The sequence below is a fragment of the Gobio gobio genome, assembly GCF_949357685.1.
Source record: "Gobio gobio genome assembly, chromosome: 20".
NCBI classification, from domain to species: domain Eukaryota; kingdom Metazoa; phylum Chordata; class Actinopteri; order Cypriniformes; family Gobionidae; genus Gobio; species Gobio gobio.
Window position 1 is genome coordinate 31,581,047 of NC_137113.1, and position 16,360 is coordinate 31,597,406.

The 16,360-nt window shown below is 42.4% G+C and overlaps 1 protein-coding gene across 4 annotated transcripts in view; it reads left to right on the forward strand.

Annotated features, from left to right (window-relative positions):
• The first annotated feature begins 8,104 nt into the window (after positions 1-8,104).
• becn1 (beclin 1, autophagy related) overlaps positions 8,105-16,360 on the forward strand; it is a 134,617-nt gene continuing 126,361 nt past the window's right edge. Inside the window, exon 1 of one of the 4 annotated variants that reach the window (XM_079846244.1) lies at positions 8,105-8,176. The gene's annotated coding sequence lies outside the window, so the exon portion shown is untranslated. Of the gene's footprint in view, positions 8,177-14,245; positions 14,301-16,360 lie in introns of those variants that run through there. The other 3 variants (XM_079846248.1, XM_079846245.1, XM_079846246.1) reach the window with 3 other exon arrangements.

Below are 16,360 nucleotides of genomic sequence, written 5' to 3' on the forward strand. Positions count from 1 at the left end.
TTTGATAGATAAGGTTGATAATTAATTCTGTCTATTAAGACAAAATACATCTATATGACTCTTTACAGTATATCCTATAGACACACACAGAGGCATGATTTTGTCTAAATAGAACAAATTGATTATACATCAACCTACAGCATACTTTTACAGGGAAGAAAAAGGGAAAAAAAACTGTCCGTCCTGTCTGTTGCTCTTCTGTCTGTTGTGCGGCTCTTTTTTTGTTATTGCTGTGGCTGATCTAAAAAAAAAAAACAGTGTTGTAGTAAAAACTACTTTAAGTAGTAAAGTTACATTCAAGCTACCCTTTTGAAAAAGTAGCTACACTACAAGTTACTATCAAAAGTAGCTAGCTACATTGAAACTACATTTTTCTTTTTCTACAATGACATTGTTACAAATAACTGAATAATTTTTAATGAAGAATGTTGTAATATTTGGGGTTTCAAGCTACATAATGCAATGTAATTATGATTTCAAAGAGTATGGGGTGAATTCAGGTTTATTGGGACACTTTTCTAGCCTAGAAATCTAGACGCATCCTAGCGGCAGAAAATCTATTTTGCCGCGAGTGTAGTCTAGCAACTCTCCGTAGATCTGAGAGCTGGAAAAACCGAACTCTGGTCAGCTGACGAACAGCGGTCTTTTGAATCGGCTTTGGCCGCGACTCTGGAAGACTTGGAGTTAAGCTTTTCTTTGAGAAAAAAACGGCACTGAAGTCATTCTTAAGAAAAGAAGTTATGTTCAAAGTTTTGCCTACCAGATACGGCGAAAGTCTATCAACTAACATTAGCTCTGCTTCACTTTCTTCTTTGCTCTGGTTGGTTGTGGCGCTCATGGCGCTCATGGCGCTATCCAATTGCGTGCAGAGGGAATTTGAAAGACAACCTTTTATCCCGCCCCTCGGATTGAGCCCTGTCAATGGTGAGTTTCCAGACCCAACATCTTGATGTGGGTCTGGCTTGTCAGGCTAACACTTTCCCCAGTCATTTCAATGGCAAAACTGTCAGAATCATTACACACAATACTCAAATATAGCCTATATCTCAAACTGGCTGTCAAAGTGCAAAATGGCTACAAATTTAACATCAGTGCTAGAACAAAATGTATGCAAATCAACTTGTTTGCGAATGTTCGTTGGAAATATGGTTTCGGGAAACACAGACTCGTTTAACTACAACCCCAAATCAGAAAAAGTTGGGACAGTATGGAAAATGCAAAAAAAAAATAAAGTGATTTCTAAATTTACTTTGACTTGTATTTCATTGCAGACAATATGAACACAAAATATTTCATGTTTTGTCTGGTCAACTTCATGTCATTTGTAAATATGCATCCTTTCCTGTCATTCAGACCTGCAACACATAAAAAAAAAAGTTGGGACAGGAGCAATTTAGGGCTAGTAATGAGGTAAAATGGTTAAATAATGATGTGATTTGAAACAGGTGATGTCAACAGGTGATTGTAATTATGATTTGGTACAAAAGCAGCATCCAAGAAAGGTCTAATACTTTAGGAGCAAAGATGGGCAGAGGATCGCCAGTTTGCCAACAAATACGTGAGAAAATTATTGAAATGTTTAAAAACAATGTTCCCCAAAGAAAGATAGGAAGAGATTTGGATATTTCACATTCAACAGTGCATAACCTAATTAAAAGATTCAAGGAATCTGGCGGAATTTCAGTGCGTAAAGGACAAGGGCGCAAGCCTAAGCTGAACAACCATGATCTCCGATCCCTCAGGCGGCACTGCATCAAGAATCGTCATTCATCTATAAGCGATATCACCACATGGGCTCAGGACTACTTTGGCAAACCTTTGTCAAGTACCACAATACATAGTTACATCCACAAATGCCAGTTAAAACTGTACAGTGCCAAAAGGAAGCCCTATGTTAAGTGTATCCAGAAGTGCCGTCGACTTCTCTGGGCTCGGAGGCATCTGGGATGGACCATCACACAGTGGAAACGTGTACTGTGGTCAGATGAATCAGTATTTGAGGTATTTTTGGGAGGAATGGACGCCGTGTGCTCTGGACCAAAGAAGAAAAGGATCATCCAGACTGTTACCAGCAACAAGTCCAAAAGCCAGGTTCTGTCATGGTATGGGGTTGTGTCAGTGCCCTTGGCAAATGTAACTTGCACTTCTGTGAAGGCACCATTAATGCTGAAAAGTACATAGAGATTTTGGAGCATAATATGCTGCCTTCAAGAAGACATATTTTCCAGGGACGTCCATGCATATTTCAACAAGACAATGCAAAACCACATTCTGCACACATTACAAAGTCCTGGCTGGGGAGGAAGAGGGTACGGGTACTTGACTGGCCTGCATTCTCACCATGGCCTGCCTAATGCGCGGGTGATGTGCTTGGTAGCTCTCAGCGCCAAGTTAGTAGCCTGTCTGAGCTTCTTACAGCCTCAGGAGTATGCCTTTTAATGATCCTATTCAATTTGGAAGGCAGCAGGGGGCGTGGCTTCCACAATGAAGCCGAAGTAGGCACGAGATGGGCCGTGAAAGACCCTTAAACAGCTGCCTGATCCGTCCATTTTTAAAACAGTGGCGAAATCCGCGCCACTTATGTAACGCGCGCCAGAAATGGCTGCTTGCAAGACCTCAAAACATTGTGGTGGAGGTCTTGAAAGAAGAATGAAGCCTACGGGACTGGGTGGGGCGCGACCAGCTTCGGCTGGGACGGTTTTGCGCGGCCTCGCAGTCCCATTCCAGCTCAAGCTTATCTCAGCGCGAGTGCATATCGTCATGGACGAATAAACAGGGTCGTTGCTGTCGCGGTTTCGAACGCGCAGACGCGACCAGAGGAGAGAGAGAGAGAAAGGGGGAAATCCGTCTGCTCACTCTCCAAGTGCTCACGTCACCACAAGCGTCTATCTCATGCGTTGCCTCTGCAACCAAATAAGCGGAGAGGCTGGGGGGGGGGGGGTTAAGGGTGGTTAGACGAGCGGCCTCTTTGTCATATCAAAAAGGGGCCACGGCCAAAAGAATCGGATACGAGCTTCTGGGTAGACCGCGTTTCGTCATGGACGAATTAACAGTAGTCGCTGTCGCGGTTTTAAATGCGCGGGTGCGACCGGGGAAGAGAGAGAGAGAAAGGAGATATCTGTCTGCTCACTCTCCGTGTGCTCCGCTCGCTGACGTCACCCCAAGTGTCCATCTCGTGTGGTGCCTCGGCAGCTGTAGTAATGGAGAGGCGGGGGTTAGACGTGGCCTATCTTACGATCTCAAAAACCACGGACAAAGAATCGAATCACGAGCTTCTGGTGTGGTCAGCGTTTCGTCATGGACGAATAGACAGTTGTCGCTGTCGCGGTTTCAAATGCGTGGACGCGACCGGGGAAGAGAGAGAGAAAGGAGATATCCGTCTGCTCACTCTCCGTGTGCTCGGCTTGCTGACGTCAACCCAAGCGTCCATCTCGTGCGGTGCCTCGGCAGCCGCAGAAACGGAGAGGCGGGGGCTAGACTAGAACGGCGAGTTGAACGTACACTTTAGACGCAGGCGATCGCAGTGTCAACAGAGATACAGTAAGTGCGGTCTAAGCATGCTTAAGCATAGTACGCACCTGTACTGTGTCCGCTTAGAGGAGTAAAACTGCTCTGAAAAGGGTAGCTGTGAACACGAAAATCCGCTTTCCAACGGGCAACAGAAAATTAGCTTCCTGAAGGAATGAAATCTGACGATATTACACCTAGCGCGCATATAAGCATACATGACGTATTTCTAAGGCGGCGCTAAGCGTCACTAGCCAATCAATTGGCCTGATGGTATAAGGGCTTCAGACATTGGTCACACATTTTCCTCATTTGATCTGTAGTTCAGCTGTTCTTTAGAACGCTGTCTGTTTGCTGTAGTTGGCTGTTTGTTGTAGTCTGGTTTGTTATTGTTTGACCTCGTGCGAACTAACGCGTTTCACTGGGCGTGGCCATAAGCCAGCGTGCTATATAGAGCGTTCATTGTTTACTTTGAGTCAGAGAGAAGCATCGAACATCAGGGAAAACAGCTATTGTGTGAGTTCTGTTTACATTTTCCTCATTTGATCTGTAGTTCAGCTGTTCTTTAGAACGCTGTCTGTTTGCTGTAGTTGGCTGTTTGTTGTAGTCTGGTTTGTTATTGTTTGACCTCGTGCGAACTAACGCGTTTCACTGGGAGTAGCCAGCTGTATTCAATAACGACATTTAATGCGAGTATAAATTGAGTAGTACTCCGCGGCAGCGGAAGCGGCAGCCCTCGTGTGAAGCCCTCCTCGTGTGAAGACCGAAGAGTGTAAAGACCATTCGACTCTACTCTGCGCGACTTCACTCGAGCAAGGACACCGACAAGGCACTTGAGTATAGCTATATATATATACTTTGTCCACTTTTGTGTTTTTGCTTGTTTTCATCTGCTAATTTCTCTGACCCGTATTCACAATGTGCTTCCAAATCTCTACTATTATCACACACACCCGTAAATCACGCTCTGTACATTTTAGACGCCGTAATCCTACTAATCTGCGTAGTGTACCCATTTCCTCTGCTACATTAATGTCCATTCCAATTGGTCTCTGGAATTGCCAGTCTGCTGTAAACAAAGCAGACTTTATTTCATCTATTTCCACTCATTCACATCTCAGTCTCATGGCTCTAACTGAAACCTGGATCAAACCAGAAGACACTGCCACTCCTGCGGCCCTCTCAAATAATTTCTCTTTTTCACACACCTCTCGCCAGATTGGGAGGGGCGGAGGTACTGGTCTGCTCATCTCAAAGGATTGGATATTTGAGCCCATCCCTTCTCTATCTGGCAACTGCTCATTTGAATCACACTCAACCACTGTCACTCACCCTGCTAAAATCCATGTTGTAGTTATTTATCGTCCTCCAGGTCAACTGGGTAACTTCCTGGAGGAATTGGATATGTTACTCTCTCACTTCCCCGAGGATGGCACTCCTCTGGTACTGCTCGGTGACTTCAACATTCACCTTGATAAACCCCAGGCTGCAGACTTCACCACTCTTCTGACCTCATTTGATCTTAAGCGAGTATCTACTACAGCTACTCATAAATCAGGTAACCATCTTGATCTTATCTACACACGCTACTGCTCCACAGACGTCACTTTAGTTACTCCTTTACACACCTCAGATCACTTTCTCATCACTCTTAACCTCCTACTAACTCCTAACACAACACACACTCCTCCGCTGATTACCTTTCGGCGTAATCTACGCTCACTCTCTCCCTCCCGTCTATCCACTATGGTTTCCTCCTCACTCCCTCCACCTGCTCAGTTCTCAGCACTGGACACTAACAGTGCTACTGACACTCTTTGCTCCACTCTAACATCTTGCTTAGACAACTTCTGTCCCGTTTCATCCAGGCCAGCCCGCACCACCCCCTCTGCCCCCTGGCTGTCTGATGTTCTCCGCGAACATCGCTCTGGGCTCCGGGCGGCAGAGAGGAAGTGGCGCAAAACTAAAAACACTACTGACCTGACCCTGTATCAGTCTCTTCTCGCTTCTTTCTCTAGTAACGTCTCCACTGCTAAAACTACATACTATCACAACAAAATACACAACTGCTCTGACTCTCGTGCACTCTTCAGAACGTTCTCTTCGCTCCTCTGTCCTCCTCCCCCCCCTCCTTCATCAACTCTTACAGCTGATGACTTTGCATCATTTTTCACACAAAAAACCTCCTCCATCAGCAGCCAATTCTCCGCACCACAAACCGACACGCACATCTCAACAACCATAACACATACACTCCCCTCCTTTTCTCTGCTCTCTGAAGCTGAAGTCTCCAAACTCATCCTTTCCAACCACCCCACTACCTGTCCGCTTGACCCTATCCCCACTCACCTCCTTCAGGCCATTTCTTCTTCTGTTACTCCTGCACTCACTCACATTGTCAACACCTCTCTTCACACCGGGACTTTCCCCACAGCATTTAAGCAGGCTCGGGTAACCCCACTGCTTAAGAAACACTCTATGAACCCAGCACTTTTAGAAAACTACAGACCAGTATCCCTTCTACCTTTCATTGCAAAGACACTCGAGCGAGTTGTTTTTAACCAGCTCTCTACGTTTCTTGAACAGAACAACCTCCTGGATATCAACCAATCAGGCTTCAAAAGCGGCCACTCAACTGAGACTGCCCTGCTCTCGGTTACGGAGGCACTGAAGCAGGCAAGAGCGGCTTCCAGATCCACAGTACTTATCTTACTGGATTTGTCTGCTGCTTTTGACACAGTTAACCACCAGATCCTCCTGTCAACTCTCATGAAGATGGGCATCTCAGGAACTGCTCTCCAGTGGTTCAAGTCTTACCTCTCAGGTAGGTCCTTCAGGGTGTCATGGAGAGGTGAAGTGTCTAAGTCACATCATCTAGCCACTGGAGTTCCACAGGGCTCAGTGCTTGGACCACTTCTCTTTTCCATCTACATGTCATCACTGGGATCGGTCATTCAGAAACATGGCTTTTCCTATCACTGCTATGCAGACGACACTCAACTCTACTTCTCATTTCAACCAGATGATCCCACGGTTGGTGTTCGTATTGCTGCCTGCCTAACAGACATTTCTGCCTGGATGAAGGAGCATCACCTGCAACTCAACCTTGCAAAGACTGAACTGCTTGTGGTCTCAGCCAACCCAGCACTTCATCACAATCTCTCCATTCAGCTAGGATCATCAACCATAACTCCGTCCAGGACAGCCAGGAATCTTGGAGTTGTGATCGATGATCAGCTAAAATTCACTGACCACATTACTGCAACAACCCGGTCCTGCAGATTTGCATTATACAACATTAGGAAGATTAGACCCTTCCTATCTGAGCAGACCACACAACTCTTGGTCCAAGCTCTTGTTCTCTCCAGACTGGACTACTGTAATGCTCTTCTAGCAGGCCTTCCGGCATGCACTATCAAACCCTTGCAACTGATCCAGAATGCAGCGGCGAGGGTGATCTTTAACGAGCCGAAGAGAGCGCACGTCACGCCTCTCTTCATCAGACTCCACTGGCTACCAATAGCCGCTCGCATCAAATTCAAGGCACTGGTGCTCGCCTTCAAAGCAACCACTGGCTCTGCACCAATATACCTTAACTCGCTTGTTCAGACATACACACCCTCCAGGAGCTTACGGTCTGCCAGTGAACGACGCCTTGTGGTGCCATACCAGAGAGGCATGAAATCACTGTCACGGACCTTTTCCTGGACTGCCCCCACCTGGTGGAATGACCTGCCTATCTCAATTCGAGCAGCCGAGTCTGTAGCCATTTTCAAAAAACATCTAAAGACGCATCTCTTCCAGCAGCACCTGACCAATCAAGAATAGCACTTAACATTCTATTCATTTTTCTGTCTGTCTAATTTATTTAAAAAAATAAATAAATAAATAAATAAATAAATTCCTGTGTGCTCTGTGTTAGATTAACTGAGACTTGTTACAGCACTTGCATACTGTAGCCTCTGACTGTTGTAGTTGCTTCTATTGCTCTCATTTGTAAGTCGCTTTGGATAAAAGCGTCTGCTAAATGACTAAATGACTAAATGAAATGACACAGAAGGCGTTCCCATAGCGACGGTCTCGCAGTGTCAAGAGAACCTAAAGGGAACCCAAAACGGTAGATTTCGGTCGCGCAACACCGTATTTGCACATTTATCTTGAACCCCCTCACCGAAAGCATAACTAATCGATCACGAGTGGCTCAACATGTAGATCTATAGATAAATTGACTGACCGGTTGGAACGGGGGTGTGGCGTGTGAGCGTGTAAAACCAATCAAATGCGTGTGTCTCTCACGGCCAATGCGTGAGAGTTGGCAGCTCTGTGTTTAACCCAGATATTGGGTAATAGGTACCACACTCAACCCTATGTTTTAAAGAGAATACGGTCAGAAATAAATATACTGAAAGAAGGATTCTAATACAAAATGAAATAAATGATATAGTTTTCTGTTTCAGTATCTTAAAATAACTAATTTGTGGGAGAGGATATAAAAAGGGAGGGGAAATATATAATTCTGAGCCACACTCCATACCAGTGGGTGGCGGTAATTCACCATTTTCTGTTTGTCAACCGCCAATAAAATCTCAAAAGAAGAAGAAAACCGTCACCACGCAACATACGTCACGTCCGCTGCTAACAGTAAACAGAAGGAGACGGCTAATGAAAGGTACTTCGTTAATATAAATCAAATAATGGTTTCACCTTGGTATTTAACTAAATGAGTTATATAACTGGTTTTGCATAGGGGCGAAATAAGCTGCTCTATTAGCTATCTATGGAACTTTGTTTGGAACTTCGATGCTATAGATTATGGTTGTATTGTATGGAGCTGCTATCAAGTCAATTAAGAAATTAGACAGAATACAACATAGAACTTTAAAAATCTGTAAAGGAGTTATGGAAACAACCCAATAGATGTAATATTAGTAGAAGCCAATGAAATTAAATTTTGAATTGTGAAGAAATGAACACTTGTTTATTGGTTACGATTACAAGGCGACAACTGTTCTGCGAAAATTATTAGGAGTCTTAAAAATATGTAACTTAAGTGAAGTAACTTAGCTACTGAATATGTAAAGTTATACGATAATGATAGTGTTTGGAATGAAAAATGTAGAAAATAGCCCAGGAACTCATGTGTACCATCAATTTGTTTTGAACTAAAGAAAAAGAAAAAGGACATGTTAGATGGTGGAATTGACGATGTCAGTAGTTTGGTACCAAAACTGCATCAAAAACATTTTTGATATTTTCAAATAGATATGTCATGGCTGGGCGATATGGCCAAAAAAATGACCCTGATAATTTTTCATATTAGTCGATATCGATATTTATAATGAAACATCTTTATTTCTTTAAAGTTTTTTTTTCTGCTCCTTAAGTCAAGTCACCTTTATTTATATTATGTAGCACTTTTTACAATACAGATAGTTTCAAACAAGCTTTACTGTGATAACAGGAAAATAATGCAACAAAGTTTGTTTCGGCTGTACAGCAGCTCTAGAAGAAACTAGTGTCACTGTCCATCTTAAGTTCATCGATACAGCAGCTCTGGAGAAAACATTGATGTCATGTCAATGCAGTCAGATCAGATTTCTTTTTTTTCTTTTTCTTTTTTTTTTTTTACAAATTAAAAGTGTGTATATAACATTTTGTGTTTATATATTAATATGACATAATAATAATAATTATTGTTATTATTGCTAAATAATAATATTTATCAAAATAAGAAATATTACTATTACAATAACATTTTCCTTATTAAAAAATTAAAAATAGAGTATTTAAGAATAAATATAACAATATAGACTTGGTCGGCATCGTGTCATAGCTGGGGGCGTGGCGTTGGGGCGGAGTCGACGTGGGGGAAAACACTCCATTCCCCCACAATGTAAATGCATGTGGTTAACCCATTTTAGCTTGTGTAGAATCACTTTTGCCGCTCGACAGAGCAAGATGAAAAAGTGAGCCATATTGGGTCAGATTGTCCGTACAGTATCTGACTGATAAATGACCCAACGGAATCAATGGCCAGAGGTGTCATTTTATCATCAAAATACATGCTGCTCTGCTGACCCCCATATAGGTATGACATGCCTACTTCATAAATCACCCAGTCTTTCGATGAAGACGTTAATTCAGTGTTCCCGACTTTAATGTATTAAAAGTATGTATTACATATATTTAACGTTGTCTTGTGCTATGCAATTTATATTTGGAGTTGACATGTCAGTGTCACAATATTATTACAATTACTGACAATAGCAGTTTTTTTATTTACTTTTTTATAGCAACCGTCTTCATCAAAAGACTGGGTGAATTTTTTTTTTTTTGTGACTTACTTTTTATTAGATTTTCAAAAGAACACAAATATACAAAAAACTAAACAAACAACAACAAAAAAACTGAACAAAACAGAGATAAGAAACAAATTCTGTCAGCACCGCTTACATAGAACATGAATACTTTAGATGACATAGTTATACCCTAAATATGGATACTTCACCATTCCAAGGAGATTCATCTACATCCCACTACCTAATGAATAGGTCACAAATAGATTTTACAGCTCTTTGCCAGGCCTGTACCATTCTTGGTTTAGCTTTATTAAATCTAGCTAAGGAGCATTCCATCGTAACTATTTGTTGCATATTCAGTAACCACAGTCTTGAGATGTCTGCCTTAGTGTCCCACCAAAGTGCGATTATTGATTTCTTTGCAGCAGTGAAACCCGAAAAAATAATCCTTTTGTCCACTATACTAAGGTCCAAAGAAGAGACATAATTCAACAAGCACAGGCAAGGATCCGGAGTGATCTTATGGTTAATCAGTTCTTCTAAATCCCAACAAACTTGAGTCCAAAAATGATTAATTACTGAACATTCCCAAAACATGTGATGCATTGTACAGTGAGGAAAATAAGTATTGGAACACCCTGCTATTTTGCAAGTTCTCCCACTTAGAAATCATGGAGTGGTCTGAAATTGTCATTGTAGGTGCATGTCCACTGTGAGAGACATAATCTAAAAAAAAAAAATCCAGAAATCACAATGTATGATTTTTTTAAACTATTTATTTGTATGATACAGCTGCAAATAAGTATTTGAACACCTGAGAAAATCAATGTTTATATTTGGTACAGTAGCCTTTGTTTGCAATTACAGAGGTCAAACGTTTCCTGTAGTTTTTCACCAGGTTTGCACACACTGCAGGAGGGATTTTGGCCCACTCCTCCACACAGATCTTCTCTAGATCTGTCAGGTTTCTGGCCTGTCACTGAGAAACACGTAGTTTGAGTTCCCTCCAAAGATTCTCTATTGGGTTTAGGTCTGGAGACTGGCTAGGCCATGCCAGAACCTTGATATAATAATAATAATAATAATAATAATAATAATAATAATAATACATTTTATTTGTACTGCACTTTACAGTGCTACAGTTAAGATCATTTAAGAAGGATCAAATATTTTTGTTAGGGATCCCGATAAGAAGTGCGTTACAGTAATCCAGTCTGGAGGAGACAAAGGCATGGACCAGTTTTTCAGCATCTGCTAAGGATAGCATTGGACGGAGTTTTGCAATGTTTCTGAGATGGTAGAAAGATGTTTTGCAGAGGTTTTTGATATGGGCTTTGAAGCTGAGTTGTGGATCAAATCTTACACCAAGATTGGTGACAGTTGTGGAGAGGGGAACGTCATGACCAGAGATAGTTATAACAGTTATGGATGAAGACTGGGTTTGATGTGGAGTGCCAACAAGAATTGCCTCAGTTTTAGAGCTGTTTAACTGGAGGAAGCCAAGGACTGACCCCTGAGGAACCCCGCAGGTAACTGTGTGTTGCCGGGACCTTGCACTTCCAAGTTAAATGTACTCTGTTCTGCTAGTGAGGTACGATTTAAACCAGTTAAGAGCAGTGCCAGTGAGTCCAGTGGTTTGATGCAGCCGGTTAAGGAGTATGCCATGATCCACAGTATTGAATGCAGCAGACAGATCGAGAAGAATGAGGAGGGATGGTGAACCTGCATCAGCTGTCATCCGTAGGTCCTTTGTGACTCTAACCAGGGCCGTTTCCGTACTGTGTGCAGAACGGAAGCCAGACTGAAATTTTTCGAAAAGATTGTTGTATTTGAGATGATCCTGGTGGTGGGAAGCTACAACTTTTTCCAGTACTTTGGAGAGGAATGGGAGATTGGAAATGGGCCTGTAATTTGCAAGCACATCTGGGTCTTGATATGCTTCTTACAGAGCCACTCCTTGGTTATCCTGGCTGTGTGCTTCGGGTCATTGTCATGTTGGAAGACCCAGCCTCGACCCATCTTCAAAGCTCTAACTGAGGGATGGAGGTTGTTCCCCAAAATCTCGCAATACATGGCCCCGGTCATCCTCTCCTTAATACAGTGCATTCGCCCTGTCCCATGTGCAGAAAAACCCCCCCAAAGCATGATGCTACCACTCCCATGCTTCACAGTAAGGATGGTGTTCTTGGGATGGTACTCATCATTCTTCTTCCTCCAAACACGTTTAGTGGAATTATGACCAAAAAGTTATATTTTGGTCTCATCTGACCACATGACTTTCTCCCATGACTCCTCTGGATCATCCAAATGGTCATTGGCAAACTTAAGATGGGCCTGGGGCCTCATTTATAAACGTTGCGTATGCACAAAAGAAGGCATACGCCACTCTCTACGCAATAATTGGTATTTATAAAAAGCAAACTTGACGGGAAAATGTACAGTCCTTCACGCAAGCTCTGACCCAGGCGTACACACAAAAACGGGTGAAATGAGAAATGGCGACACCGTCGGCAGATGGAAGAAACACGTGAAAGTGTGTGAAACTGTAGACCGTTGTGTAAAAGAAATGGCTATGCCTCTCATAAATAACATGAAGACTTCACAAAGCAAGTCTTACAATTAACAGCCTACACGAACACCCGTTTGATCGATCTGCAGTATAAAACAAACAAAATCAAATGAAAATTACAACAGAAATGCAAATGAACACATATTTGCAAAAAGAAAAGAGAAATATGTTCTGCAATAATATTGGCATGTTATGCAATTCATCCTCATAAATAATATGGTAAACAGAACGAAATAGCTCATTAATAAAACTGATATTCTCGTCAATGTGTCCGTCTGGCGGAGCAGATATAGATGCAATTAGATAGATAGACAGATAGATAGATAATTAGGGAGATATAGCCTATAGATAGATAGATAAATAGATAGATAGATGTATTAATTGTCCACTGGGGAAAGTTGTTTTCATAGTAAAATTTCTTCATCAGCTACGGAATCATGGTATTCATGCATATACCTTTAGTTTTATTTTTGATAAAATAACGTATGACGTATGTCTCAACCATTCAGAAAGCTGCAAGACATTACATTTGCACTGAACTATTTCCCATTTCTACGTAGATTATAACCGACATCTATAGCTTGTCAGATGCAATTAAATGGATGGAAATAAAATGCCCCATCACAATGCATAATGACGCACAATGGCTGATCTTGCGCTCTAGAAGATGTGGCAAATGGAAGGATTCGGAGTGAACGCATCTTCAGACAGCAAGAAGAGTTGCTGGCAAACGAAGACACTCTGGCGATGGAGCGCTAGGCGCTTTTTTGCCTCGACTTTGATGTCCGACCATTTCTTTTTTATTTCGGCCATGGTCCGAGGTTGTGAGGCTACATCATTTACGGCGTCTGCAACCTTTTGCCATTCAAGTGCCTTTTTAGCATTAGTAATGCCCACACTGTGCCCTCCAAAACAAAATTTTTCTCCTCTTTTCAACCTCGCCAATGATCACTTCTACTTCACATTGAGTGACGTTACGTTTTTTTTATTTCCTCTCTGTGTTTGCCATGATTTCGCAATCGATGAATATTAACTTGTGGGCGTTTCACAGACTATTTATGGGCAACTATGGGCGTGACATGAAGCCGCAAAAGCTGTGCTACATTTAGAATTGATTGTGATTTATTAAGGGAAAACTGCGTAGGATGTGCGTGCGCACGGTTTTATAAATCCGAATATTTTTGTGCGTACGCACGTCCTATGTTTCATCCGTACGCCACTTCTGACGCAAATCCTACGCAAAGTTTTATAAATGAGGCCCCTGGACAATGGCCGGTTTAAGCAGGGGAACCTTCCGTGCCATGCATGATTTCAAACCATGACGTCTTAGTGTATTACCAACAGTAACCTTGGAAACGGTGGTCCCAGCTCTTTTCAGGTCATTGACCAGCTCCTCCTGTATAGTTCTGGAAGTTCATGTTCCTCCGCGAACATGATAGGCGATGGCGAGGCACGCGGGGAAATGCCCGACGTGTGCTCGTCAGAGCGCTCCGGGGGCCTCTGGTCGCAACGTTTCTTTTTCCGTGGCTCGAGGGGCTCGAGAGCAAGGGACGGGATTCGGGTCGAAACTGGCGAGCCGAGCCCGAAGGGTCTGCAGCGTCAGTTCATCGCACTCCGGGCAGCCGCCCTGGTTGAGTGCAGCCTGCGTGTGGTCTCGTCCGAGACATGAGACGCAGATGATGTGCCGATCCTCGTCCGAGAGAAAACCTCTACACGAGGCGCAGGAACGAGACATTTGAAACAACGTCTCTGCTCTTTTTGTGAGTGTGTAGCAACGGCAAACACACGGAATGGTATTGTATAAAGGATATGTGTCGGATGGCGCAGCTGGAAGGCAGGCTGAAGGCGCAGAGTCCGACGTCCTCAGGCTGCAGAGTTCCGCTGGGTGCGTGTCCACGGCAGGCTTCGATCCAGAGCTCAGCGAGGTGAGTCGCTGAAGAAGAATTAATCTTACTAACCTTGCGAGACAGGGTCTTATATACCCTTGGCTATGCAAATTCTGCTGCCCCTTGTGGTGGGAATATAGAAGGACCTGATTGGTCCGTCCCGCCCAGCGGTCTCGCCATAGGTTGCTGCAGTTGCAGCGGCACAGCCAATCAGCACGCAGCAGCTTCCTGCTGAGAGCTGTGCAGCTGCACTGCGTGTTATATGGTATTTTTAGGATAAAAATTTGCTTCAATATCTCAAGGAAAGGAATTCCCCATAGCGTTTAGCAAACGCAATACGAGAGTACTCTCGATAGGGAACTTAGGCGCCAAATAATGTTTTCAAGTGCCACAAAAGAATAAACGCATTTTAATTTTTCATGTGCAATTATATGGGGTGGTGCTGAATTTCATTTTTGGCTTCTTCCATTCTTTCTCATTAAGACAACAGGTTAAAGGGTTAGTTCACCCAAAAATGAAAATTCTGTCATTAATTACTTACCCTCATGTCGTTCGACACCCGTAAGACCTCCGTTCATCTTCGGAACCGAAATGAAGATATTTTAGTTGAAATCTGATGTCTCTGAAAGGCCTCCATTGACACAATGGCACGGTTCACTCTCAAGACCCTTAAAAGGTACTAAAGACGTCGTTACAAAGTCCATCTCACTACAGTGGTTCTAAAATAACTTTATGAATCGGCGACAATAGTTTTTGTGCGCAAAAAATCCCTAAATAACGACTTACATAATGATGACGATTTCAAAACAAGGCATCATGAAGCTTCGAAGCATTATGAATCAGTGAGCCGAATGATGATTCGGATCGCGTGTCAAACCGCCAAACTGCTGAAATTTGGCGATTCAAACCGCTGAATCGACTTGCTGATTCATAACGCTTCGAAGCTTCATGATGCCTTGTTTTGAAATCGTCATCACTATGTAAGTCGTTATTTTTTTGCGCACAAAAACTATTGTCGCCGATTCATAAAGTTATTTTAGAACCACTGTAGTGAGATGGACTTTTTAACGACGTCTTTAGTACCTTTTAAGGGTCTTGAGAGTGAACCGTGCCATTGTGTCAATGGAGGCCTTTCAGAGCCATCAGATTTCAACTAAAATATCTTCATTTCTGTTCCGAAGATGAACGGAGGTCTGACGGGTGTCGAACGACATGAGGGTAAGTAATTAATGACAGAATTTTCATTTTTGGGTGAACTAACCCTTTAAGTACAACATATTTTTTTGTCTTTTTTGTCTGTGTAGAACTGAAACAACTTAAATCTATGCGCCTCTTAACATTTTAACAACACCACACACACACACAGAGCGATTTTCGCAGTTTTCTCCACTATAGGCTTTATTCATTTATTGTCATATACATAGAGCGCTTCACAGCTGTTACACATCACATAGGCTACCCAACACTTGATTTGTCTTGTTAAACTACTTCACTAAAACGCTCCCACATTTTACTTTACTTTATTTCCTTCCTTTTGTTAATTTTGGTAAATTTGGCAAATTAGAACCTGAAGAAAAAAGTTTTAAACATGTTGATATTTCCAATCACTGTTGGACAATTCTTATCAGAATCATTTCTATTAAGTTAATGTATATTTTTTAGGTAAAACTGTTAAATTTTTAAGCAATATCTCATGTAGGATTTTTCCTTTGCGTTATATATACTGTCCACTAGGAGGTGCTCTAAGCATATCTTATCCTTGATTTGTTTTCCCTGAATAGACGTGGTTTTGAAAGTGAAAGAGTGAAATGAGAGTTCCGTGTCTTTAATAATATCAACACATTAATTATTTATCTCTCATCCACCCGTAATTATTTACAATGTTATGATCCGCTCATCACAAACACACTCAAAAATATCCACGCACACACATATATCCGCTAAACTTCACTGCGGACAAATAAGCATGATCAAAAACATCCGTGATCTTATTTTTCCTTCAAACAACAAGTTAAGAGAGCCAACAATGCAAAGCAAGAAAGGAATTTTATTCACTATTTAAAATAGCCCGTCGGGCAGGGCGGTGATACATTTTGCGT